Source organism: Triturus cristatus, chromosome 4_1 (assembly GCF_964204655.1).
Source record: "Triturus cristatus chromosome 4_1, aTriCri1.1, whole genome shotgun sequence".
Classification (NCBI taxonomy): Eukaryota; Metazoa; Chordata; class Amphibia; order Caudata; family Salamandridae; genus Triturus; species Triturus cristatus.
The window spans coordinates 1,280,010,315-1,280,037,177 of NC_140585.1; positions in this window are offsets into that span (position 1 = coordinate 1,280,010,315).

Sequence of the window (26,863 nt, forward strand, 5' to 3'; positions counted from 1 at the left end):
ATTTGGTAACATCGCCTATTTGCTGCCAGATAAGTGTTTTAAAACATATCATGTTGTGAAGTTTTAGTAGCATTATAAGCCAGTCTTTGCTTATGCATTGATTAAATGAGTCAGGCATTGACACTAAAGTGCAGTTTTGAAATATGTAGATTGTGTGCAGTACCTTTACCACTTTCACTGTAGTGAATACGTTTTGGTAAACTCCTAGGGATAGTGGTGCTTGTTTAGAATCACACTGTGAGTCTGTGTGCATTTGGGAACCACTGTGAGAGAACTATTTGGTAACATCGTGTATTTACTGACAGATAAATGTTTTAAAACCTGTCATGTTGTCAAGTTTTAGTAGCATTAGAAGCCAGTATTTGCTTATGCGTTTATTAAATTAGTCAGACATTGACATTAAAGGGCAGTCGTGAAATATGTAGATTGTGTGCAGTTCCTTTACCACTTACACTGTAGTGAATGAGTTTTGGTATATTCCTAGGGATAGTGGTGATTGTCTAGAAGCACACTGTGAGTCTGTGTGCATTTGGGAACTACTGTGAGAGAAGCGTTTGGTAACATCGTGTATTTGCTGACAGATAACTTCTTTAAAACTTGTCATGTTGTCAAGTTTTAGTAGTATTAGAAGCGAGTCTTTTCTTATGCGTTGATTAAATGAGTCAGGTATTGAAACTAAAGTGCAGTCGAGAAATATGTAGATTGTGTGCAGTTCCCTTACCACTTCCACTGTAGTGAATGAGGTTTGGTAAACTCCTAGTGATAGTGTTGCTTGTCTAGAATCACACTGTGAGTTTGTGTGCATTTGGTAACCACTGTGAGAGAAGCATTTGGTAACATCATCTATTTGCTGACAGATAAGTGTTTTAAAACATGTCATGTTGTGAAGTTTTAGTAGCATTAGAAGCCAGTCTTTGCTTATGCATTGATTGAATGAGTCAGGCATTGACACTAAAGTGCAGTTGTGAAATATGTAGATTGTGTGCAGTACCTTTACCACTTTCACTGTAGTGAATACGTTTTGGTAAACTCCTAGGGATAGTGGTGCTTGTCTAGAATCACACTGTGAATCTGTGTGCATTTGGGAACCACTGTGAGAGAACTGTTTGGTAACATCGTGTATTTGCTGACAGTTACATGTTTTAAAACCTGTCATGTTGTCAAGTTTTAGTAGCATTAGAAGACAGTTTTGTTTTATGCTTTCATTAAATGAGTTAGGTATTGACAGTAAAGTGTAGTTGTGAAATATGTAGAGTGTGGGCCTTTCCTTTACCACTTTCAGTGTGGTGAATGAGTTTTGGTATATTCCTAGGGATAGTGGTGCTTGTCTAGAATCACGCTGTGAGTCTGTGTGCATTTGTGAACCACTGTGAGAGAACCGTTTGGTAACATCGTCTATTTGCTGACAGATAAGTGTTTTAAAACATGTCATGTTGTGAAGTTTTAGTAGCATTAGAAGCCAGTCTTTGCTTATGCATTGATTAAATGAGTCAGGCATTGACACTAAAGTGCAGTTGTGAAATATGTAGATTGTGTGCAGTACCTTTACCACTTTCACTGTAGTGAATGAGGTTTGGTAAACTCCTAGGGATAGTGGTGCTTGTCTAGATTCACACTGTGAGTCTGTGTGCATTTGTGAACCACTGTGAGAGAAGCGTTTGGTAACATCGTCTATTTGCTGACAGATAAGTGTTTTAAAACATGTCATGTTGTGAAGTTTTAGTAGCATTAGAAGCCAGTCTTTGCTTATGCATTGATTAAATGAGTCAGGCATTGACACTAAGGTGCAGTTGTGAAATATGTAGATTGTGTGCAGTACCTTTACCACTTTCACTGTAGTGAATACGTTTTGGTAAACTCCTAGGGATAGTGGTGCTTGTCTAGAATCACACTGTGAGTCTGTGCGCATTTGGGAACCACTGTGAGAGAACTGTTTGGTAACATCGTGTATTTGCTGACAGATAAATGTTTTAAAACCTGTCATGTTGTCAAGTTTTAGTAGCATTAGAAGACAGTTATGGCTTATGCTTTCATTAAATGAGTTAGGTATTGACAGTAAAGTGTAGTTGTGAAATATGTAGAGTGTGGGCCTTTCCTTTACCACTTTCAGTGTAGTGAATGAGTTTTGGTATATTCCTAGGGATAGTGGTGCTTGTCTAGAATCACAATGTGAGTCTGTGTGCATTTGGGAATCACTGTGAGAGAACTATTTGGTAACATTGTGTAATTACTGACAGATAATAATTTTAAAACCTGTCATGTTGTCAAGTTTTAGAAGCATTAGAAGCAAGTATTTGCTTATGCGTTGATTAAATTAGTCAGGCATTGACATTAAAGTGCAGTCGTGAAATATGTAGATTGTGTGCACTTCCTTTACCACTTACACTGTAGTGAATGAGTTTTGGTATATTCCTAGGGATAGTGGTGATTGTCTAGAAGCACACTGTGAGTCTGTGTGCATTTGGAAACCACTATGAGAGAAGCGTTTGGTAACATCGTGTATTTGCTGACAGATAACTTTTTTTAAACTTGTCATGTTGTCAAGTTTTAGTAGTATTAGAAGCGAGTCTTTTCTTATGCGTTGATTAAATGAGTCAGGTATTGACACTAAAGTGCAGTCGAGAATTATGTAGATTGTGTGCAGTTCCCTTACCACTTCCACTGTAGTGAATGAGGTTTGGTAAACTCCTAGTGATAGTGTTGCTTGTCTAGAATCAAACTGTGAGTTTGTGTGCATTTGGGAACCACTGTGAGAGAAGCATTTGGTAACATTATGTATTTGGTGGCAGATAAGTGTTTTTAAACCTGTCATGTTGTCAAGTTTTAGTAGCATTATTAGGCAGTGTTTGCTTATGCATTGAAAAAATGAATCATGCTTTGACACTAAAGTGCAGTACAATGTAGTATTGTCTTCACTGCACCAGAACTGAAAATTTAAATTTTTTACCCAGGTACTGTCCTAAAAGTAGTCTGATGATTTAGTTAGTTTCTAAGTACTTATGTTGTGAACCATTCATTACCAAATACACTGCTTCAAATGTCTATGCAGTATGGATGTAGTTCTCTAACCACCTATACAGTTGTTTTTCACACCTTCAATTCCCTAGTCAGCATGCCTACACTTCCAGGAAACACCCTGTCACTGCCTTTGCAGTGTTCCAGTGACCCATTCAGCACCATGTAGTAATCCATTCACTGTGCCAAAACCCAAAACACTTATAAATTCACCAAGACACTCTCTTTCCAGTACTCTAATGATTCAGTCACTGCCTACGTATTCATGCAGTGAGCCAGGTCTTAGCACATGGACTGCTTCAAACCCCTATCTACTATGCATGCAGTCTTCTAACCACCTAGACACTTGTCTTTCACACTTTCAATTCCCTAGTCAGTATCCATACAGACCAGAAAACATCCTGTCACTGCCTTTGCACTCTTCTAGTGACCCATTCAGTACCAAGTACTAATCCATTCCCTGCGCCAAAATCCTACCACTTATAAATTCACCCAGGGACTCTCCTTGTTGTACTCTAATCATTCAGTCAGTACCCAAGTACTCATGCAGTGAGCCAGGCCTTAGCACTTGGACTGCTTTAAATGCCTATGCAGTATGGATGCAGTCCTCTAACCACCTATACACTTGTCTTTCACACCTTCAATTCCCCAGTCAATATCCATACACTTCCAGGAAACACCCTGTCACTGACTTTGTACTACACTACTGATCCATTCAGCACTATGTACTAATCCTTTCAGTGCGCCAAAACCCAAACACTTATAAATTCACCCAGGCAGTGTCCTTGCAGTACTCTAATCATTCAGTCAGTACCCAAGTGCTCATTCAGTGACCAGGCCTTAGCATATGGACTGCTTCAAACCCCTATCCACTATGCACGTAGTTCTCTAACCATCTACACACTTGTCTTTCATACCTGCGATTCACCAGTCATTATCCATACAATTCCAGCAAACATCCAGTCACTCCCTTTGCACTCCTCTAGTGACTTATTCAGCACCATGTACTAATCCATTGACTGCATCAAAACCCAACCACTGATAAATTCACCCAGGCACTCTCCTTGCAGTACTCTAATCATTCAGTCAGTATCCAAGTACTTCTAGCAAATACTCTGTCACTCCCCTTGGAGTCCTCTAGTGACCCATTCAGCACCATGGAGTAATCCATTGAGTGTGCCAAAACCCGAACACTTATAAACTCACCCAGGCACTCTACTTGCAGTACTCTAATAATTTAATCAGTATCCAAATAGTATTGGAGTGAGACAGGCCTTAACATATGGATGGATTGAAACATTTGTCCAGTATGCATGTAGGTCTCTAATCACCTACACACTTGTTTTTCACACCATCAATATCCATGTCAGTATTCATACACTTCTAGGAAACACCTTGTCACTCACTCAGTTTGTTTCCTTATAGTATTGTAATCATTCAGTCAGTTAGCATGTAGTCTTTTAGTGAGGTAGGCTTTAGGGCATGAACTGCTTCAAAGTAGTATGCACTATGTATGTAGTGTTTTAATCATCGTCACACTTGTGGTTCAGGGACATAGTTTCTTAGTCAGTTTTTATATAAAATGTGTGTGGACAGTAATAGAATAGTATAAATTTTCAAGTTATTAATATACTTTTATTTGTGATTCTTTTTTACAGATACTGTTTTTCAACGTTAGAATAGAGAAATTATGCCAGAAAAAGAAAAGAGTAGAGACAGGAGGATTATTTGAAGAAACATCAACCACAAGTATTGAATTTACAAGATAATGTGGCTAAAAGGAAAAAATCTTCTGGTAAGAACACGAAGCAATTTATTAAAAATGTTTGTAGGAGCAAACAGAATGTTGAAAATGCTCCAGTTTCACAGATTTTTTTAAGTAAGAAAACAAATCAAATTAGGAGGAAAAGTAAAAAAGCAAATGTTCAGTCAAAGGAGATAAAGTATGGTAAAAGAAGACAAAATCAGTATAAGGAATTACGCAAAAATATATTTTACAAGAGAGTAGTGAATAATTTGCTGAAAGATGTGAAGAAATATAAAAAGAGAGCTTTATTTTATAAAAAGAAGAAGCATATTGAAAGCATTGTGGAGAAGGCTTTTGAAGTAAAAAGGAAACTGTTTATTTTATTGTTAAACAGAATTCGATCACTAGATAAACCAATATATGTAATGAAGGCCAAAAGTAGGAGGAAAAGAATTATTAATAAAAAAAAGTATTGTATGCAGTTGACACCAGTGGTAGAGGTTATGAAGTTAGTGATGGTTGTCCAATGGAGAAAGAGAAAATGGTTGAAAGAAATGCAGAAGAAGTGATAGCTGATGAAGTTTTAGGGAGACGTGCTAAAAACCCTGTGTACACTTGGGATTGCAGTAGTGTTTGCAGTCTACGACAGGAATCTATTGAAAAATTATGTAGTTTTTTATGAACCTATAGTAAAAAAAGTGTAAAACAAAAGATTAAGCTGTTGCAAGGACTAGACCCTTGCAGAGTGAGAAAACATACTGGTTTGCAAGGTCATTCTCTGGCTTGTCTTTCTAGGAAAGTTTGTGAAAGTGTTTTTCACCATTTCAGAATGCTGGCAGTACATCATACTCAAATGCGGAAGTTAGTGAGAAGGTTCTATTATGCAAAAAGTCCAACACTAAAGTTAAGTGAGTTGAACAGTGCTCTTTTGAGTGGGTCAGTATCAGATGTGAAGCAGGTCTGTGAGGATATTGAGTTTTGTTACTTTGAGCCTCAGCAAGAGAGTGAAGAAACTGACACATTAGTAGAACAAAATGTTGAAGACAATGTAGAACCCGTAATTACAGAAAAATTTGAGGATGAAATCACAAAGTTTAAGATAATTTCAGGTGAAAGACCAAATGTTTCTTGTATTTGTTGTCGGCGAAGTCACTATAAAAATCAGACTAGGGGTGTCAATCTGTATTTAAAGAGTGAAATAGAAGATAATGATAAGTGGATAGAATTTGCAACTTATTTGCTGGAAGAGGATTGTTTTGATTTGGGATCTGAGCAGCGTATTTGCAAATATTGTTATAATAAATTAGATGAGAATAAAATGCCTGCTAGAGCTGTTCATAATAATCTAGAGTTGGTTGCTATTCCTCCAGAGCTGATAGATTTAAATTCGTATGAGTCTATTCTGATACAATGTGTTCACCCATTTCAGGCTATTGTTCGTATGGAGCCCAAAACAAGTAAATTACCTCCATCAGAGTTGCAAAGAGGATTGAAAGGAAGAGTTGTGTATTTAGATTTAAGGAAAAATGTTGAAACCATTGGTGTAGATCATGCAGAAAATGAGCCACTAGTCATTCTGGTTAGTGGTGTTCTTACTAAGAATAAGAAAATATGGCAAGAGTTAGTGGATGTTAGAAAAGTGCAAAAGGCATCATTGTATCTGTTAAAAAATAATGAGTACTATAGAAATGTGTTTGTTGGAGAAGAAGAAATAGATTTAGCAGAAGATAGTGAAACATTAAGTGGACAAATTGAAAAAGTGGACATGTCCAGATGTGAAGAGATCTATGAATATTACAGTGTACATCCACTTCATTCCAAAGAGGTGATGGGGAATACAATTGAGTTGTTTCAAATGAAAAAAGCAACTGGAAGTCCCATGAGTGTATGGGAAGAGAGCTTGGAAGCTCGTTGTTTCCCGCAGTTGTTTCCAACAGGAAAAGGTGGACGATATGATGAACGTCCTGTGCAGATTCCTGCATCTGAATTTCGGACAACAAGATTATATGCAGAAGATCCAAGATTTCGACAATGTATCCCTTATATGTTTCATCTAGACTTTCATATGCAGTAAATCACATTTTAAAAACTGGAATGCATCTTCAAAATGTAACTGCAAAGGATTTTATGGATAAAGTGCATCAGAGAGATGATCATTTAGAATCTCAGTTGATTAATCTGATGGCATGTCAGCGTGGGACTAATGAATATTGGTACCGTCGACATGGAGAACTGAAATGCATGCTACGGAACTTGGGAACTCCTACATGGTTTGTTACACTAAGCTGTGCTGAGTATTCTTGGGATGATCTACTTGAATTTCTTCGAGAGGCAAATTGCAATATAAAAAATATTGAATACAAGACACCTGGAGAATTGTGCTCTTTGGATCCTGTCAATGTATGCAGATATTTCAATCATAGATTTGAAGCTATGATGTCTTTCATCTGCAATAAAAAGAATCCTCCTCTTGGAGAAGTTGTGGATTTATTTTGGAGAAAGGAGTATCAAGCAAGAGGTGCTCCTCATATACATATGTTGTTATGGGTCAAGGATGCCCCCAAATTTGGAACAGATTCAGATGAAACTGTTTTGTCTTTCATTGAAGATTATGCTACATGTGCTCTTCCAAATAGTAGAGAAGAGAAAAACTTAAAACAACAAGTCTTAAGATTTCAAAGCCATAGGTGTGGAAAATACTGTCAACGAAAGTACAAGTCAAAGGATAAGTTCTACACCAAATGTCGTTTTGGATTTCCACGTCTTGTATTAGCCAAAGGAAGAGTGAACAGTTTTATGTCAGCTCTACGACATACCATCACAAGAAAGTCTCTGAAAAACACCTACAACTTAAGAAGAAGCGAAGAATCAAAATACATAAATGACTACAATCCAGTTATTTTATCCTTGTGGAACGCTAACATGGATATTCAGTATGTTGCGGACAATTCCATTGCTGTTGCTCGATATGTAACGTCTTACATTACTAAATCAGAAAAGACTGAATTGAAAGAAATGTGGGAAGAGATTTCTCACGAGAAGACTCTAAGTAAGAAATTATACAGTTTCAGTTTGAAGATGTTTTCGCATCGTGAAATTGGAGCATATGAATGTTCAGATCGGTTATCATCTGCAAGTCTATATTCCAAAAGTAGAAGAATCATTTGGGTGAGTCTAGGTCTTGCAGGAATGCGAAATCGGGTACTGAAATCTGTTCAAGAAATTGAATATTTAGCAGAAAATGACCCAGAAAGTACAGATATTTTGAAAACCAATATGATGGACACATACTATCCAAAGAGAAGTCATCATCTTGAGAACATGTGTCTCTATGAAGTGCTGAAAAACTACACTTTTAAACAGAATATTACAGAGAACATCAACGATGGAAAATATGGAGTGATTGGTTCCGAAGGATGTCTGGTGAAACAAAGGAAAGGAAATTTAATTAATCACAGAAAACTGAGTTGCGACACTGCTGACAAATGGGAATTTTACTATTAAGCCCTTTTGCAAATGTTCAAACCATGGCGTTCTGAACTGGAATTACTTGGAGATTTTCCCAGCTATGAAGATTCATTTAATGCTTGTAAAGATAGCATACAATGCAGTGCTTTTGCAAATTATGTGAAAATGTTGAATGATGAAATTGATCAAGAAGCTACAATTGCAGCTGAGATTGCAAGAGACAGTTCTCAAGACAGTCAAAGTTCTGCTGTACTGGGTCAAGATCCACTAGGACAACCAATTGTTGAAAATGAAGCAGCGATTGCAATGAATGAGGTGGAAACAGCAATGTATCAAGCACAAGAAGATGCAATACAGTTAGGAAACTTGGAAGAGCAATTAAATGTTGAACAGAAAGAAATATATCAGCAAGTGAAAGAGCAGATTGACCATAGATTACTTCATGAAAAGAAAGGATGCTCATGTACATCATTTCAACCTATCCGAATGTATGTGAGTGGTCAAGCTGGAACAGGAAAGAGTTTCTTAATTAAAGTAATTACAAGTTATCTGCAAAAAAAAAAACTGAGTCGCATTTGTCTTGTGTTGTCACTGCTCCAACTGGGTTGGCAGCACATAACATTAAAGGAATTACTTTACATCGTTTACTAATGCTGCCAGTAGAGCATGAGAACAAATTGGAATACCACAAGCTATCTGGAGAAGCTTGTTGTGAAGTTTCAAGAGTGCTGAAGAAAATTAAACTTCTCATTATTGATGAGGTGAGCATGGTTTCAAACGTGATGCTTGCCTTTGTGCATTTAAGAATGCAGCAAATTCTTAAAACAGAGTATGACGTGTTATTTGGAGGAAAACACGTCATAGTTTTTGGAGATCTACTGCAACTGACTCCGGTAAAAGGACAACCGGTGTTTAAAACACTTGCACATGAAGATACCAGAAAGTCCATTGGCAGTGTTGGTAATGTGAACATTTGGAGTAATTTTGAATACAAGGAACTAACAACAAATATGCAACAGGCAAATGATGCTGAATATGGAACTATTCTTCAAGATATAAGAATTGGAATTCTATCAAAAAAAGGGAAAGAAGCTTTGGAGAGTCGATTACTTTGCAATGTCTTTCCAAATGAAAATGCAGTTGCTGCAAAAGTGTACGTGGAAATTTCTAAAAAAAGTGATTTGCTTAATGCCGACACTACGTGGGTGTTCAATATTCAACGAAGAATTATTAAAATTGGAAAAGGAAGAAATTGTGAAAATGGAAGCCATCGATAAAATACTACATGAAGGAATCACTATTATTTTGACGGGTAAGTTGAAGTCAAAACTAGATTGTTTAGAAAAAAAAATATCTAAAACTGCTGGTTTGGAAAAGACACTGTATGTGTGTGTAAACTGTCGGGTAATTTTAAGGCGTAATTTGGATGTAGAGAAAGGTTTAGTTAATGGTGCAATAGGCAAAGTGGTGGATTTTGTGAATTTTCAGAAAAAAGAAGGAATTTAATTTTTAAAAATTAAATTTGATCAGATTGATGAAGTTAAAGAAATTGGTCGTTGTTCAGTTAGTTTTTTGCTTGTTAAAGATTTATATGTCCGTAGGAAACAATTTCCATTTTCTTTTGCATATGCAGTGACTATTCATAAATCTCAAGGATTAAGTGTAGACAGTGCATTGGTGAACATTGGATCTACTGTATTTAAAGAGGGTATGGCATATGTTGCTTTGTCACGAGTCAGAACATTATCTGGTTTGTTTTTGATTGATTTTGATGAGACAAAGGTTACTGCAGATGCAAACTGTGTAAAAGAGTATAATAGGTTAAGAAGGGTGTATGCCCCAAATTTAGGTAAATATCCTGTATTTGAAAAGCGTATGGTTGGTCGAAAAAGAAGGTTAGAGAATATCTGTTCTGAAGGTATCAAGAAAAGAAAATAAGAAGATAATGTTGTGATTGCAGGTAAAAAGAAATTGGACACTGTTGAAGAGAATGTTGGTTATCATTTTGAAAATAGTTCTGGGGTCAACTGCTATGCTAATGTAGTGGTTAATGTTGTTTTTTATCTGGAAGGTTTGCAAGCACAAATTATGCAGAATCGGCAAAAAAGATTTTGTTCTCTGTTGCATTCTGTTTATGAAAAATTGACAACAGATAGAAGTAAAATACAATCTGTTTCAGATGTTCGTAATCTTTTGGATGTGTGTTCTGGTTCTACACAATTTACACAAAATATCCAACAAGATGCTCAGGAATTTTTAATGTATATGCTTACAATTTTTGAAAATGAAGGTTTAGAATTAGAAAATATTTTTGGCCTTTCTTACAAATGGGAACATTATTGTGAAAATTGCATGTATACATGTACCACCAATGTAGACACTGAGAGATTTCTGTATTTAATATTACCAGACTGTAAATCAGTGTCTTTCAATAAAGTAGTGAAAGGTGCAATTCAAAACATGGAGTGTAGCCAATGTAAATCAGAAATGTTATCCACATTATTTTTAAGAAAATATGGAGAATACATAATTTTAATGATGCAACATTGTACAGCTGACGGAAGAAAATTGGATACTTTAATAAAACAATTTGTAGCAGCACAACTATCAATATCAGGAAGGACTTTTGTAGCAATTGCAATAATTTTCCATGATGGTCCTTCCACCACATCTGGGCATTACACTGCCTATCTAAAATGTGACAAAGGCTGGACACTTTGTAATGATGCCCAGTTGGTTTTCAAACAACGTTTGCCTAGTGAATTACCAAATTCCTACCTAATATTTTTAAAGCCAAAGTTTTAGGAAAATAATTCACTCTCTGAGGAATTTATTATTATAATTTAATAGGACTACCATTGGACAATTTACATAAAGAAGAAGTGCTAAAATACCATTTGGCCTCAAGGAAAGGTATTTTTTTGAATTATGGACTTTTTGGTGGTCATTTGTTCGGTGATTATTTTAATGCGGCAACATTTACAGTTTTTATAAGTTAAAGTTATAAAATGTTGTAATCTGTAAGCATTTCATATATGTATGATTTGTATTTTCTGGTATTTTACTGAGAATAGTATGTTGGTTTTTTTTTAACAATCTTTCTGATTGTTTTTTTTTTGCCCGCTGTTAAGTGATGAGTACTATTGAAATCACTATTTCTAGTGAAATTCAATATATTCTGAGAACAGCAAAAAAGGCAAAGAAATTACTTTGTGGACATTATGTTGTGTTGTAAAAAATGTATTATTATATGTAATAATTTTTTTTTCTTTTCTTTCACAGATCCAAAATTTAAAATAGGCAATTTTTAACAATTTATATTAGATCGAAAAGCTGCAAAAAATGAATACCATTTTTTATTCATATTACTGTAAAGGTAAGTTTAACTAAGTCTGAATATGCAGAATGAAGAGGCCTGCAAGAGGCTACTAAGTTGAAACACTCTGTTTATGTATTTTTTAAATCTGACCATAATCAGATATCATGTGACCTGCAAAAAAAGAGATTTGAGGGGTTCATCATATTTCACCTTTTTAGCTATTGAAGCACTGCAATAATTTCAATCATTCTTCTTTGAACAACTTTGCAGACAAAACTCTGTGCTTACTTTTATCATTCAATACGAATTTTAAAAATGGAAATATGACAGTTTTTGTAAAATAGTTATTGTGTAAGATAGTGTTTCATATTTAGAAAGAGAGGAAATGGCACTCTGTGCACTTTTTATACTCCATGTAAATACAACCTCATCATGCAGACCACTTTGTGTTGATAGGGTGTTCTCTAAGTGTTGTTGTGCATGATTGCACTGAATCCTCATAGAACAAGACATATGTCTAGATTTATCAGAAATCATAAATCTCGATATTTGTGTGAATGCTGTACCATTCTAAAATTGGTGTAGGAAAGCACAACAAGGAACATTGTTTTCATTTATCCACATTTTTATTTCTTCAATGCATGTTGAAATATTCAGCATACATTGAAGGAGAAAAATGCATTTTCTCATTGTTTTTGTGCAGGAAGGTGTGTCTTCCTGCAGAAAAACAAACAGCACATGACACAGATATCCTTGCACTATGGTGCAAGGGTGCCTGTGTCACTACGTGGCTGCAGTTTAAGCAGCCGTGCAGAGAGAAGCATAGACTTGCAACATTTTTATGTACATATGTTGCATCCCTGTGCTTCGGAAGTACTACAGCACACTGCAGTTAAAGAGGTTACTGTGTGATGCTGCAGCACTTCCTCATAGTTCTGCACTTATACATTCACCATACGCTACTAATGCATTCATTCAGTCAATTATGTACTACTCATACATTCATATAATCTTTCACACACTAACAAAGAAATGTAGTTCTTTTTTTAAACCAGGAAAGTTAGTTCTTATAAGAACTTTTTTTTTTCTTCTTTTTTGTTTTTTAATTTTTTTGTACTTTTTGGAACATTTTTGTTATCTTTTTGTTTTTTTCAAAAGGAAAAAAAGACAACAGGAGGAACAAAACAGTTAACTTCTCCCCAAAAAAAATAAACACGAGTTTAGCACTTGTGGTTTTGCTGTGCTCGGCAGATAAGGTCAATTGACTGCTCGCCGTAACATAGCAGTTTGTTGCACTTAATGCAACTTATTTTCAGTTTTCCACATTCAGGACATATGTTCGGGTGAGTGGTTGATGGTGATGCTGCAGAAGTTGCTGCAGAAGTGCTTGCCACTGCTGGCTGAGGCTGCTGTCAGAGTCTTCTGCATTCCTGCCTGGCCAGGTTCACGGGATGCAGAGTCTTCAGGTGTTTTAGCATACTCGCCGTCCCACAAGAGTATTTTTTTGAGGAATCTCCTCTGGAAAGCACTCTTATATATTTTACATGTCACTTTAGTGGAGTTAGTTTTGTCCTTCTGGGAAGGAAAAAAATTTCCACGACACAGAGGTGTATCTTTCTTGACGTGGAGGTTCCACAACAAATTCCTCATCGGACGAAAGGTCTGATTCAGATGTTGGTTGTTGTGCAGAAGCCATTGTTTTGAGAAAAATTGCAGCTGTGGAAATCTTCCCCAAAAACTTTCTTCTAGATGAGATGTTCCTCTAAAGAAGCTCAAAGAAGAATGATTGAAATGGGTGGGGTCTTTCAGTAGTTAGAAGAGGAAGTGTAATGAACTAATCAAATCTCTTTTTTTGGAGGTCACATGGGATCCGCGCACCGTGCGCTTACACAGCACGCACCCAGCGCGCATCCGCGAAATTGAATTAAAAAAAAATTATAGGATTAGATGTAAAAATATATTAGTTTTAAGACTAGTTTAGAGTTTGTCTTCAATTAATATTCACATGAAATACATATATATGTTTTTTTAAAATGTTAAATACTTCGCGGGATCCGCGCACCTACCGCGTCATAGACGCAGATGACGCATCGCGGAAGTGCGTAGACGTCGCGTTACGTACATCGAACGTGTCGTGTATAGGCTGGGAGTCGCGTACCGGTCGCATAGCGATCGCGCACTAACCACGTACCCGACGCATACCATGCGCGGACGCTATCGCGTAGGAATCGTGAACGGTGCGCTTAGGGTGCGCGGATCCAAAAACATTAAAAAATATATATATATAAAATAAAGTTTTGCACATATAGTTCAAATAATATTTTGAAAAATATAAAAAAATATGTTTGAAAAAGCAATTAACTTCAAATAATATTTTTTAATTTTTAAAAGAATTAATTGAAAAAATAAGTTTAAAAAATGGTGATAAAAAAGTCTATAAAAAACAAAATTAATGAATTTGACACACTGAATTTGAAAAATATACAAATCCAATCAAAATCATTAAACATGACATCTTCAGAGATAAGTTAAAGATAGGAATTAGCATTTAAAAAACCTTTGAAATTCACTGAAAAAACCATATGTTTCATGCACGTTATAGTTAGGAATTGGCATTTAAAAAACCTTTGAAATTCACTGAAAAAACCAAAGGTTTCAGGCACGTTATAGTTAGGAATTGGCATTTAAAAAACCTTAGAAATTCACTGAAAAAACCATAGGTTTCAGGGGCGTTATAGTTAGCTGGACATTTCCCTCGTACAAAACCCTAGTAATTCGCTAAACCTGATGTACATCAGTGTATCAGAGGCAGGTCATAATTCACGGCCTATTGTGAATGGCCGGCACTTACAGGGATGGTGGCCTGCTGGGGTCAGCAGACCACAATGTCTGTGACTGCTTTTTAAATAATTACAAATAATGGGGTGACCCAAATTTAAAATGAAGCACTTGGGTAATGTGTGATACAAACAAACAGTGCTCAGATCGGAAGAAGCAACCATAACAACATCGAAAAATTGATTTTATCTCTTTCTCTTACACTATATGAGATAGCACACGCGATAGAGAATTAAAGTATCATAATCCAGATTAATCAGGAGAGAAAAGAGAGACACACATACACATATAAATACTTCTGCAGTTTTAGTTTCATTTTTTTAGTTGAAATGTTTTGAAACATGGTGATTCATGCATATCTAATATAGTAATTTAAAGCAAACATATCAGTGATCAATGCTTTCATAGAATTGTATGCGTATCAGAAGGTGCTTAGAGAAGGTGCTCGTGAGAGTGTGAAGGGGAAGAAAAAAAGGGGGGTTTGTGATTCTTTTCTTAATTAGATTTCTTCATCTAAAGAGCCTGTCCAATACATAGACATGACATTTCTTCCACATCATGTGGGCATAGCTGATTGGCAACAGGTGGATTCCAAATATTAATACAGGCTAGGTTTAATTGGGCATCGAAGTTTCGACCTGACACACTGGAAGGGGCCACAGAATGCTTCAAACATGGGTCTTCATCAGGACTGAAGATGTGAGTGGTGAGAGAGTGACCTAAAAGAAGGACATCTTTTTAACTCATTTGGTCAAATTCAAACTCTGTCTGTGTCTCAAAAAAACAAAACTACTGCTGCCCTCACCCGAATGCAGAGGTCAACCATTTATGACAATCGATGTCGGAGGAGTGCAATAAGGCAGGCAAAAAGGCTTTGTCTTAACAAATGGTAGAAGTCCACCTAAAACATAATAGTGCAACATCCCTATTTGTGTACCAAGTGAGTAGAGCCCTTGTTGCAGCTAGATTTCTGAAAAACTTTCTCACCTGGATGCCAATGTCATCAAAGGCTGTGACAGAGAAACTAATCCAAACGGTGTTCGACAAAAAGTAGAAATATTCAATGGCCGTCAGGCTTAACTATTCACAGGGGAAAGGTCTCTGCCTAAAATGTGAAGGTGGGCATATAAACATTACTGCACCCATGATGAAGGGAAAAATAAATAAAACCCTCAACAACTGTTGTGGCTCACCTTGTTGGATTCGTCAGGAGACAGCCATGCAAAGTGGCTCTGAACCCTCAATTACGATAATTCAGTTATCAATTAGCCTACGTAGGGAGGGAATTCTCCATTAAAAGCATTCCAAACTGGTAATTCATGCGTGCTGAGTTACCTGGTGTCTGGCGGTAGCTTCTCCTAACACAGCTGGCAGCAACTGTCCAGACGCGCTCACCAAGAATATGAAGCCGTCTAACATGTCAGCACACACTTTGCTGGTGCCGTGTAACGGCGATAATGGAGAAAACGGGAGCACTCATTCTCACCTTGCAAGCCCACTAGCAGTGGCGGCTGGCATAGGGTGTGCTGTGGGGCTGTAGGCCGGGGCGGGGGAAGGGCAGTGTGAGGGGTAGTAAACTCAGATATATGATGGAACGGAGGAAAGTAATAATTACTATCCTCCATTCAGTCGTATGTCTGAGTTTACTACCCCCACCCTGCCCCTCCCTCACTCCTCCCACCGCCCCGCAGCACGCCCTATGCGAGCAGCCACAACCCAAATGGCCACTTCCTAAATCCTGTGGGCAGAGATCAGAAAGTCTGAAAGAGAGCTAATCAGGTAGAAAGTATCATGCAAAAGGAAAGTGCTGTTTTATTTTTTATATAAAAATGCATCCCATTATCCTTAGAGGAAAATGGGATGCATTTAAAAAAGAAGAATTAAACATTTCAGTTTAACTTATTGAGTGTCGGCGCTGGTCCATGGAACCACTGCCTGCTCTCAAAAATGTTTTTTGCTACCATTCACAAAGGGGAAGGGGTCCCCTGGGTGCCCCTTCTTGTTTGCAATTGGCTTACCACCTACTTGAGGTAGGCGGTAAACTGCGATTGTTTTGTGACCGCATTCTGGTAATAAAACATTATTACATCCCCCTGCAACTCGCTATTAGGAAGGGACGCTCGTGGCACCCCACTTACTAATAGTGACTCATAAACCCTATTTTGCTAGTCGGTAATAGATTACAGATTCACAAAATGGTGTTAGTACACGACAAAAAACATTTTAGTGGTCGCAAATGGGCGGAATCTCCGTTTGCGACCGCCAAAACAGTCGCACATGTGCCCCCTGAGGTTTTAAGCTTCTTGTTGGATCCAGGTGAGGGTCACTCTGAGCTTCATGGCCTCTTTACTACTTGCATCATCCTTGTCAACTACGCCAGATGGCACATGCAAGCCCTGCAGTGGAATCTGAAATCCTAATGGGCCCAACTTTGAGGCCACCTTTCCAACACCATCCAGGTCTCAGAGGAGAAAACTTGGGACCTGCAGTGGAGGTTGATCTACAACATTTTTTCAGCAGCAGGCCCCTATCCCTTCCTCACCCAGAGCTGACAGAGGTGACCATGCATCGCAGCTGGATTGGGGCGGGTCATGTGATGGAGGTTGCGATCAGAGGACTCTGGTCTCCTGTGGAGGGCCAACCCCACATCAGTCTGCTAGAGCTACAGGCCATTCGTCTGACTAGGAAGGCCTTCCTACCACCCATCAAGGTAAAGCTGGTACAGGTTCTCAAGAAAAACACCACCGCCACATTGTACTGCAGCAAGCTGAGCAGGGTGGTGTCCTTGTTCCTGTGTCAAGATGCCTTCCATTCCAGAAGTTGGTTGGAATGGTAGGTCCTTTTCCTGGTCGTCAATCACCTGGTGAAGTTCTTGAATGCCTTGGCTAATGAACCAAGCAGATGTCATCTGGCAGATCATGAGTGGAGGCTACAAGCCAAGATGGCGCTTGGTATCTTCCACCAGTGGGGAGAACCTTGACTAGACCTTTTCTATACTATCAAGAAGGTGCAGTGTCAACAGTTGTGCCCATTGAAGATTTCGCAAGTACATTTGTTAGAAGATGCATTCCTACTAGAATGGAAGAAAGGCCACCTGTACATCTTCCCACCACTTTCTCTTCTGTCCTGAGTTCTGAAGAAGACCAGTAACTCCAGATTGGGCTAGAAGAGTGTGGTAACAGGGACTCCTGAGCATGAGCATGTATCCTCCGATCATGCTACCACTTCAAGAGGACCCTCTGTCCCAGCAACAGGGCTGGGTCCTCCAACAAAATGTACACAATCTATACGCAGTACACCTCCATGTGTGGAAAATGAGTGGCTTTAATTGACTGAGCTTTATTTGGCTGCTCTGTGTTTGTCCTGGGCTTGAGCACCCCAATGCTACATCCCAGAGTAGCCTGTGAATGCTCACTATCACTAAAACTGAGAATCAAGTGCAGAAGGCATTGTACTTATACCAGTTTGCAGAGCAAGAGTAGCACGTGCAACTTTGCTAGGTTTCCCTAGGTGCTGGCTGATCTATGGCACAAAATCCACAGCTACTCACTTTGTAAAAAAGAAGTTCAGTTTTGAGTGGAAAAATTTGATGTATTCATGTTGCATTTTAGGCTGTGGCAGCACTGTGGACTGTTTCCTGCCACAGGCACTAGTCCTACCTACACAATTAAGGTAGTATTTTAATCAGGAGACTCGGGCAATGCTGAGTGAAAGGAAGTCTGTGGCTCCCTGCCGATTCCTGAACTTTCCATCACAGAAATTGGAGGAAAATGTGTTTTTTTGTCACAGTTTGAGGTATGCAAGGGATTCTGGGTAAAAAGGCTGATGAGAGCCATGCAAGTCATCCCTCCCTTGATTCCACCAGGTGTCTAGTGTTTTTTTAAATGTGTACATTTTCTATGTTTACCTAGGTGCCGGCTGAGCTATGGCCCAAAATCCAACGCTACCCACTTTGCAAAAACAAGCTCAGTTTTGAGTGATGTATCCATGTTGCATTTTGGGCCTTTCCCTGTCATGGATACTAGGCTTAATCACACAATTGAGGTACCATTTTTATCAGAAGATATGTGGAAGCATAGAATAGCACAACATTTACTATTAGCAATTAGATTTCACTGCAATTGTGTCTTCCAAATCTAAGCCAGTGTGTAGGAAAGAAGATATTTAGAAAAAATACCCCTAAATCATATGCAAGTATGATTACCCACAAATCCACTAATGTACAAATAACCACTGCTTCTAAACTCCATATCTTGTGCCCACTTCCGAAATACATAGGTTTCCTTGATGCCCATTTTCCACTATACATAGTTAATCATATGAATTGGTTTATACTCTGTACCTAAAGAAAAAGCATTGTACGGTGCAGCTCAGTTGTTGTATCTGGGTACCTTGGTTTCTTGAAAAACCTACAGCGCAAACTACCCCAAATAGCAAAAAAAGGCTCAACACTGGGAGGGAGTGGGATCGCCCAGCAGTTAAGGGGTTAATTGCCATCTTCCTGCCTACATTCAGAAACACTATTGCCATACAAAAACATTGCCACAAAGCAAAATACTTGATGCAGTGACAAAAGTTGATTGCACTGTACTACTTACCTCTGCAGGCATGTAAAAGAGCCAGCCAACAACTCTTTTGAATCTAGTCCTATGTGCTTCTTAAACTATCTTCCCACCAATATCTTTAGGTGATGATGAATGAGCCCCTTTCACAAACTATGGGCCTCATTTATGGGTTTTTTGTCATAGGGCAGCGCAGCAGGCCTTGCTGCTGCCCTACTGCAAAAGAAAAGGGCAGGAATGCACCATATCTATTAGACACCTTGCATTCCTGTTCTTTTCCTCTGCGCCGGTACACAATGGGCTGCCGTGCACCAACGCAGGCACCTTTGCACCACTGTGCAAGGGTGCCTGCGATGTGGGGATGATTATTTTTTTTGCAGGAACGGAAACCTTCCTGCACAACAACAATTATAAGAGGCTTTTTCCTCTTTTTATGTGTGCTGCAGAATGCAGCACACATAGAAAGAGGAAAAATTAGGAGAAATAAAGAAAGATATTTCTCCTCGTTGGGCCTCCCTTACACCATACATTTTTGGTGCTGTCTCAGACTTATTATTTCTCGTAAATCTGGGGCAGTGTCAAAAAGCCATGGATGTTGCCGGGAATGTCCCAAGCAACACCCATGGAATGCCTCTTTCATGCAGTTTTCTGTGTGAAAGGGACACATATTTATAATGCCATGAAAAGCCACGTAACGTGGCTTTACGTAGCCTTATAAATATGCCAGTGGCACATTGCCCCACCGGAACGTAAAAAAAGTGACGTTCCAGTGGTGCAATAGTGCCAGTAGGGCCTCATAAATGAGGCCCTATGGGGTTGTTTACAAGCCACTTGCACCGCCGGTACGTCCCATATTAAAAGTGACATACTGGCGGTGTAAGGGGCTTGTAAATAAGCCCCTATATTTCCTCTGATATCAATTGAAAAGAAGTAATTAGAAATGCACTCTCAGTGTATTTTGCTCAAGAGCATCAGGACATTTCCAAGGATCTGAAAGTTTCTGATAATGGCAGGGCAGCCAAACAAATTTGTGTTTGTTACTGAGAATCCAATCTAAAATGATAAAAAGCAAAATTGATTATCAAAGCTTAAGTCCTAAATATAAATAGATGTATGATTCAACGAGAATTTCTGCAATGATAAAAGTCATTGCAATATTTATTTATATAAACATTCTAACTAAGATTTTAAACAAGTAGCCATAATGCCAAAATATTTTTTTAATGCTGTAACCATAAATAACCTGTAGATGGCGCCTCAATACCAATCTTTCTCAATTGACTATTTTTGTCATTGAATTAGTCTGCTTGTTTTCTTTATGAAAAAGAATTTCTGCTGAGAAGCGTGTTAATAAGTTAATGACCGATTGATTAATGATATAATAATGAACTAATGCTTTATGAATTTTTTTAGGCGGTGATGGGTTAACACATTTTGTACACAGATAAATCCTTGTAAAAAGATTAATATCCAATAGTTGTTGGTAGGGAGTTAAATCCTCGACAAAAGGAAGACTAGCACACTCTTTATCCTGTTTTCTGAAACATTTACTGATGAAATGAAACAAATATTTCAATTGTATTTCACGTTCCTAGTGCATGAGCTTATTATCAGTGAGGAAGGTGCACTCAGACGTATTCACCTGGGTCGCCTGACTGTAGGGCACCATCGAGTTCACAGAAACTTCCCTGAAGCTGACTCTCTCAAGTTCAGAGACTCCATCAACTACGCAGAGGTTCTCTCAGGTTCAGGGAGACTCCTTTTAAGTTTGAAAATACCACCTCAAGGTCAGTGCTACCACTTAGAATCATGGGCTCTAGTGGCGGCTGGCGAACTCTGAAAATGGTGTTGCAAAAAATCACACATCAGGAGTACAATCAAGAGAGCATTGCAAATAAGTGTGACACACCCTCGCTTCCAAAGGGTGACCCTGTTTGAAGTGAAGGTTGAAAAGGGGTTGCAGTTGTGAAGAGGTCCTGGAGTGGGGGAGTTTGTTCCATGAGAATCTAATTACAAAAAATGATTTCCTTTTCAAGAGCATCTTCTTTACAAGCTGGACCAAAAAGACATAGGGGCTTATTTACAAGCCCTAGTGCCGCCGGTGCGACACTATTTTTGATGAACCAGCAGCGCAATGGGCTTGCCCATATTTGCAAGGCCACGTATTGGTCACCCTGAATGACATTTCATGGCCTTGTAAATATGGGCCCCTTTCACGTATTACTCTGCGTCATGTATTACTCTGCATGAAAAAGGCCGTTTTATGGGTGTTGCTGGGGGTGTTCTCAGGCAACATACATGGAACTTGATGCAGTCCCAGATTTACAAAATTTTGTAAAACTGTGAATGCCTCAGAATCGGAAACGATGAGAAATACTTTTACTTCCCCTAGTTTTTTAGAGGAAAATGCCATTAACGATTGTTTTTGTGCAGGAAGGTATCCCTTCCTGCACAATAACAATCATCCCCGCAAAGCAGGCACTCTTGAAAAATGAGGCAAGGGTGCCTGCGCTTGCGCATGGCAGCCAATTGAGCGTCAGTTGAGGGGGAAAGCACAGGGATGCGTAGTATTGTTAGTACGATGCATACGTTGCTTTGAAAATGACGCAGCCCAGGGCAGCTAAATGGCTTACGGAGCCCGCCGCGTCATTTTCTTGCAGATGAGGCTCTTAGTTTTTACTAACATTTCTGAAGATACACCCATGAATTATTTTAAAGGATTATAAGCTGGACCAGCAAGCTGCAAGTACACCAGAAGAGGGCGCTCTCGTCGATGGGTCCATGGTGCTGCTTATAGCAGTGGTGGAAGCTGCTCCTGGGGTTCCTTAGGTCCCAGCAGTCGACACAGCATTTTAGAAGGCGCTCGTCACGAGTGGGACTTTTTTCCTGATCCATGTGCAGGGACGGAATTGTGAGCTTTGCAGTATTTCCGCACAGCCACAATTTTCTCCAGGTGAATTTCAACAGACCAGGGAAAATGTCTAGTAAACACCGTTACAAGCGGATTTTGTTAGGCAAATCCAATCCCCATAGTATGGCATTCATAATAATTACATCTCCAGACAGATTTCACGTATTGAGGGCGTTCATGTTTTCAAAGAGCTGCAGCTGTTTTACAAAAAATCTAAATCACACCTTCAATGTAACATTTGCTGGTAATGTTAGGTACACCTAATGTATACATCCATACAAACATGCATAATGCACATGAAGATATAATCAATCATAGATAACATGAACGTATACATACATAATGAATATGAAAGACAAACCAGTACCGAAGGGAGAGGCATGAACGAAAGCGGGTAGACTAATGCATCCACTCCAAGAATCTGCATGATTACAGGTTTGGATTTTGGTGGGTCCACTCAGCATTTCATCCTTTTAGAATTAAATCAATTTTATTAGCAGAACACATAGCATGAAAAAACAGTACACCATTATCTACAACCCACCGGGCCGGCTACATCACAATCAAGAAGAAAGAAATGGAACTTGTGGTTCATGAGCCGTCCGTGTGGCTAAGTAACACAGCATGTCGCCTAGAACCCATCTTGGACCGGCCGCGTTTGAAAAAGAAGGAGAATGGTAGACAGTCCTGGCTCTGTAAAAACATGAAGCGAAAAAAAAATTCTATTGCACTACAAGTATATATAAGACAATGTAACAGGGATTCTCTGTGGTCAACTTGAAGCGATAGAGTCTGCATTTTAAGAACAGAAAAGGAAAAAAACATATAACCCCAACATATAAACCCTGAACCCGCCCCCACCCCCACCCCACCTCTCTCATGGTGAGCCAAAAGAATACACACTGACATACGGGTGTGGCCCTATATGACAGCTGCTAATTCCTTTGGGACCCAATGAGCTTTCCAGGGACTGCCCACGCTAGCCTCCCTCTTGGCTCTCAGGGATCAGCTTCACTATCCGTAAATAGGCAGGGCAAGACAATTCCCGAAACTCTGAGGATAAAATTGAGATAAAAGGGGTCCAGACTTTAGAATATTCCGATGTGTCGCCTAGAGTGGCCATAGACAATCGCTCCATACCCAGGAGACACCACAGTTGGTGCAACCATTGAATGTGATCTCGGACTCCAGCCCCCTAGCAAGACCCGTTGTGCAGCATTTCAAAGCCAGGGCGATCTGCTTGCCCTTGATTGAACGCAAAGGGAACGTCAACGCATTGGGCAGTCCTATGATAGTGTAAGCGGGGAATCTCGGGATGGCAGGGTCAAGGCCTTATCAATTTCATTGAGAATCTTGTCCCAAACTCTCGTGAGCATTGGGCAATTCCATAGCAAGTGAAGGAGCGTACCTGGACTCCCACACCCAAGCCAACAGACGCCGTCGCACTGGGAATTCTACTTGGTTAAATGAGCCGGGGTGTAGTACCAGTAGGATACAATTTTAAATGCTGTCTCCGCGTGGCCCATTGAATGCGCAAAATGGTGGGACCTATAGAAAATATCCTCCCATTCCTTATCTGAGAGAGTGCGACCTATTTCCGCCTCCCACTGTCTCTGTCCCACAGTACGAGCTCCCTATGTGCCCTGTGCGAGGAATGTATAGATTTCGGAGATATGCTTGCGGTCATCTTGTTTCAAGAAAATTCACCTTTCAAACAGAAGCATTGGTCTGCTGACCAGAGGACGCACCAGGGGACCTGACGTCCAGTGCAGGGTTTGCATGTGAAGAAAGAGGTCTGAACCTGTGAGCTCGTAACCCACCCGGAGCTCCTCAAAGGGAATATGACCCTGAGGGTCGAACCGTTGCCCTGTGCGCTCACACCTGCCCTCCACCCAACGCGTGCCTGCGCCCTTATCCATCCCTTGATGGAAATCAGGATTTGAAAAGATTGGAGACATGGGAGAGGGGAAAGTGGTAAGGTTGGCCCGTTTAGACACCCTGTCCCAAACTGGCATAGTGAGGCGAGTGACCGGCGAGGAGTAGAGCCCACAGAGCTCCCTCCAGATGTGGCGACCGGCCACCGTCTGATTCATGAATACCCAATGTTTCTCAATCATAGGACGGTTCCATTCCACAAGGTAACGCAGCAGTGAAGCCTGGAAATAGCGAGTGAAGTTGGGCAAGGCCAGGCCACCCTCTTTCTTAGGGCGCTGCGACAGAGTTTTCTGCAACCGGGGCAGGATTTGGCCCCAAATGAAGTGTTCATTCTCAGTTTGAATGCGTGAGAGCGTGCTCGGTGGGGGCAGTAGGGGATGGGTTTGAAAGAGATACAGTGCCCGGGGTAGGACATTCATTTTTATCGCGGCCAATCTCCCGAACCATGACAGAGGCAGCCGCCGCCATCAAGCAAGATCTGTCCGGATGCGAGAAAGTAGAGAAGTGTAGTTCACCTCCCCTGTCTTGTCCAAACTGCTGTATAAGACCAATCCCAAATATGTTATGGTCCCAGTCACCCAATCAAAATCGAATTGGGTGTGCAATGCATTCACTATTGTGGGGTTCGCAGTAAGGTTCAGTACTTGTGATATCTGCAGAATTATTTTAAACCCAGAGACCTGACTAAAGGCCTGCAGATCTGTCACTATTGCCGGCATAGAAGTCAAGGGACATGCCAACGAGAAAATGACGTAATCGGCGTAGAAATTAATTAGGTGGCGGTCAGCCCCATACGGAACACCCTGCGCTTGTGGGTTGTCCCGAAGCGGCTGGGCAAAGGGCTCTATATACACAGTGAAGAGTAACAGGGAGAGAGGGCAACCTTGTATGGTGCCCCTCTCCACCGCAAAATCACCGATAGTATGCCATTGAACCTGACCGTCGCAGTTGGGGCACTGTAAATGCTTGCTACCCACTTGTGAAACTTGACCCCCACACCGAAGCGCTCCAGGGTGGAAAACAGGTACGGCCAGTGCACTCGGTCAAAGGCCTTCTCAGCGTCGACTGCCAGCAGTAGAGCCTCCTCCTTAGACCAGTGCACCTTGTCAATTAGATGGCAAATCCTTTTGGTATTGTCCCCGCACTGCCTACTTGGGATGAAGCCCAACTGATCAGGATCGACTAAACCGGGCATGAGAGGGTTAGTGTATGAGCTAAAATGCTAGAGAACAGCTTTGCATCAATGTTCAGCAGGGAATTCGGCCGGTATGAGCTGCAGAACACCGGATCCTTCCATGGTTTGGGGATGACCGAGATTGTCGCCTGAAGCATAGAAGCCGTAAGGGTGCCCATGTTCGCAAAAGAGTTGAATAATCAGGTGAGCAGTGGAGCCAGCTCCATGCAGTAGGTCTTGTAAAAAAGGGCCCTGAAGCCATCCGGGCCTGGCGCTTTTAGGGGTTTCAGATGGGAGATGGCAGAAATCACTTCTTCAATCCGAATGGGAGCTTCCAGCCATTCCGCCTCGCTAGTCGGAAGGGGAGTGACCACAGTGCCTCGTAAGTACTCACAAGGGTCCGCAAGAGTAGGGGACTCAGAGGTATAGAGATTTGCATAAAAGGACCGAAAAGTCTCCGCTATACCAGGGTCATCCATCACTTCGGACCCCTGAACCCCCTGCACCGCTTTTTCCACCTGGGCCAGTCGCTGACCACGGAGACAGTGTGCCAGCATGTGACTGTCTTTATTAGATCCCACTTAGTATTTATGTTTCAGCCGCAGTACTGCATATTCGGCCCTATTAAGGTCCAAACGCTTCAGCTGGAGCCGCTCCTTCTCCAACTGGCGCCATATTCGAAAGCGCCTGTGTGTTTGTGAATGGCCTTGAGTTCCCTAACTTTGTCCTCAAGGTCTATTCGCTTGGCCTGCCTAGTCTTGTTGTCGAAAGCCGCTTTAGCAATGAGAGCCCCCCTCTTAACTAATTTAAGAGCCTTCCAAATGGATGCCAGAGGCGTGGAGCCATCGTCATTGAGTGCTAAGCAGTCAGTCAGTGTACGTCGGAGGTCCTCCACCACTTGCAGAGACCGCAGAAGTGAGTCCCGTAGACGCCGGTGGGGACGGCTGCGAAAGCGGTAGGCGCAGAGACAGAGTGATATGAGCATGGTCCAAAAGGGATCGTGCCTTAATGGTAGAGTCATGGGTACATGCCCACGCAGCTTGGGTGACGAGGAAGTAGTCCAAGTGAGCATATGACTTATGGGCCGCTGAGTAAAAGAAATAATCCCTTTCCTCAGGGTGTAAGCAATGGCTTGCAACCCTGATCCCGCAATCATCAAGCCACTCCCTCCCACTCCCAGAGATAGCTTTTGAAATGCCCGACTTTGGGTGAGAGAGATCCACCCCGGCATCCTTAACTATGTTTAATTCCCCTCCCACCACAACCAGGGTGTAGGGTGTGTAAAGGATCTCGGCCAAAGCGTTTAACAAGAATTTCTCTTGGTGCTAATTGGGGAAGTAGAGTGAGGCTATTGTGATACTGGTGGACCCTATACAGAGCCTCTAAAGTGTTTGGAAAGCAGAACGGCCACCCCACCCTTCTTATTTGTCCTCGAGGACCAAAACTGCAATAGAAACCCTCTGTGCTGCATGTGGTGTGTGTTGCCGTGTAAGAGGTGAGTTTCTTAGAGTAAGCACACATCTCCCCCCGCATTCTCAAGCAAGGAAAGCACTGCCTTTCTCTTGGTGGGATTGCTAAGACCTCTGACGTTAAAACTAATGATCTCGACAGCCATTGGTTGGAGAAGAATCATCGAGCACTACAGCCAAGCTTTGAGACCAACAACGGGGAGCGAAGCCCAAAGGGGACCATGTGTGTATGTGTAATCGACAATGCCCTCACAGATGAGCCCTGGACAATAAGTTCACCGGAGAGAGGACCCACCTGACCCTAAAACAAAAAAAACAGACCCGATAAAAACATACCAAGTCCATCTCTAAAGTTGGGCAGTAGGAAATGTGGACTGCCAGGAGAATGAGGGACAGCCCTAGAAGGAAGCAGAAAAACCCCTCCG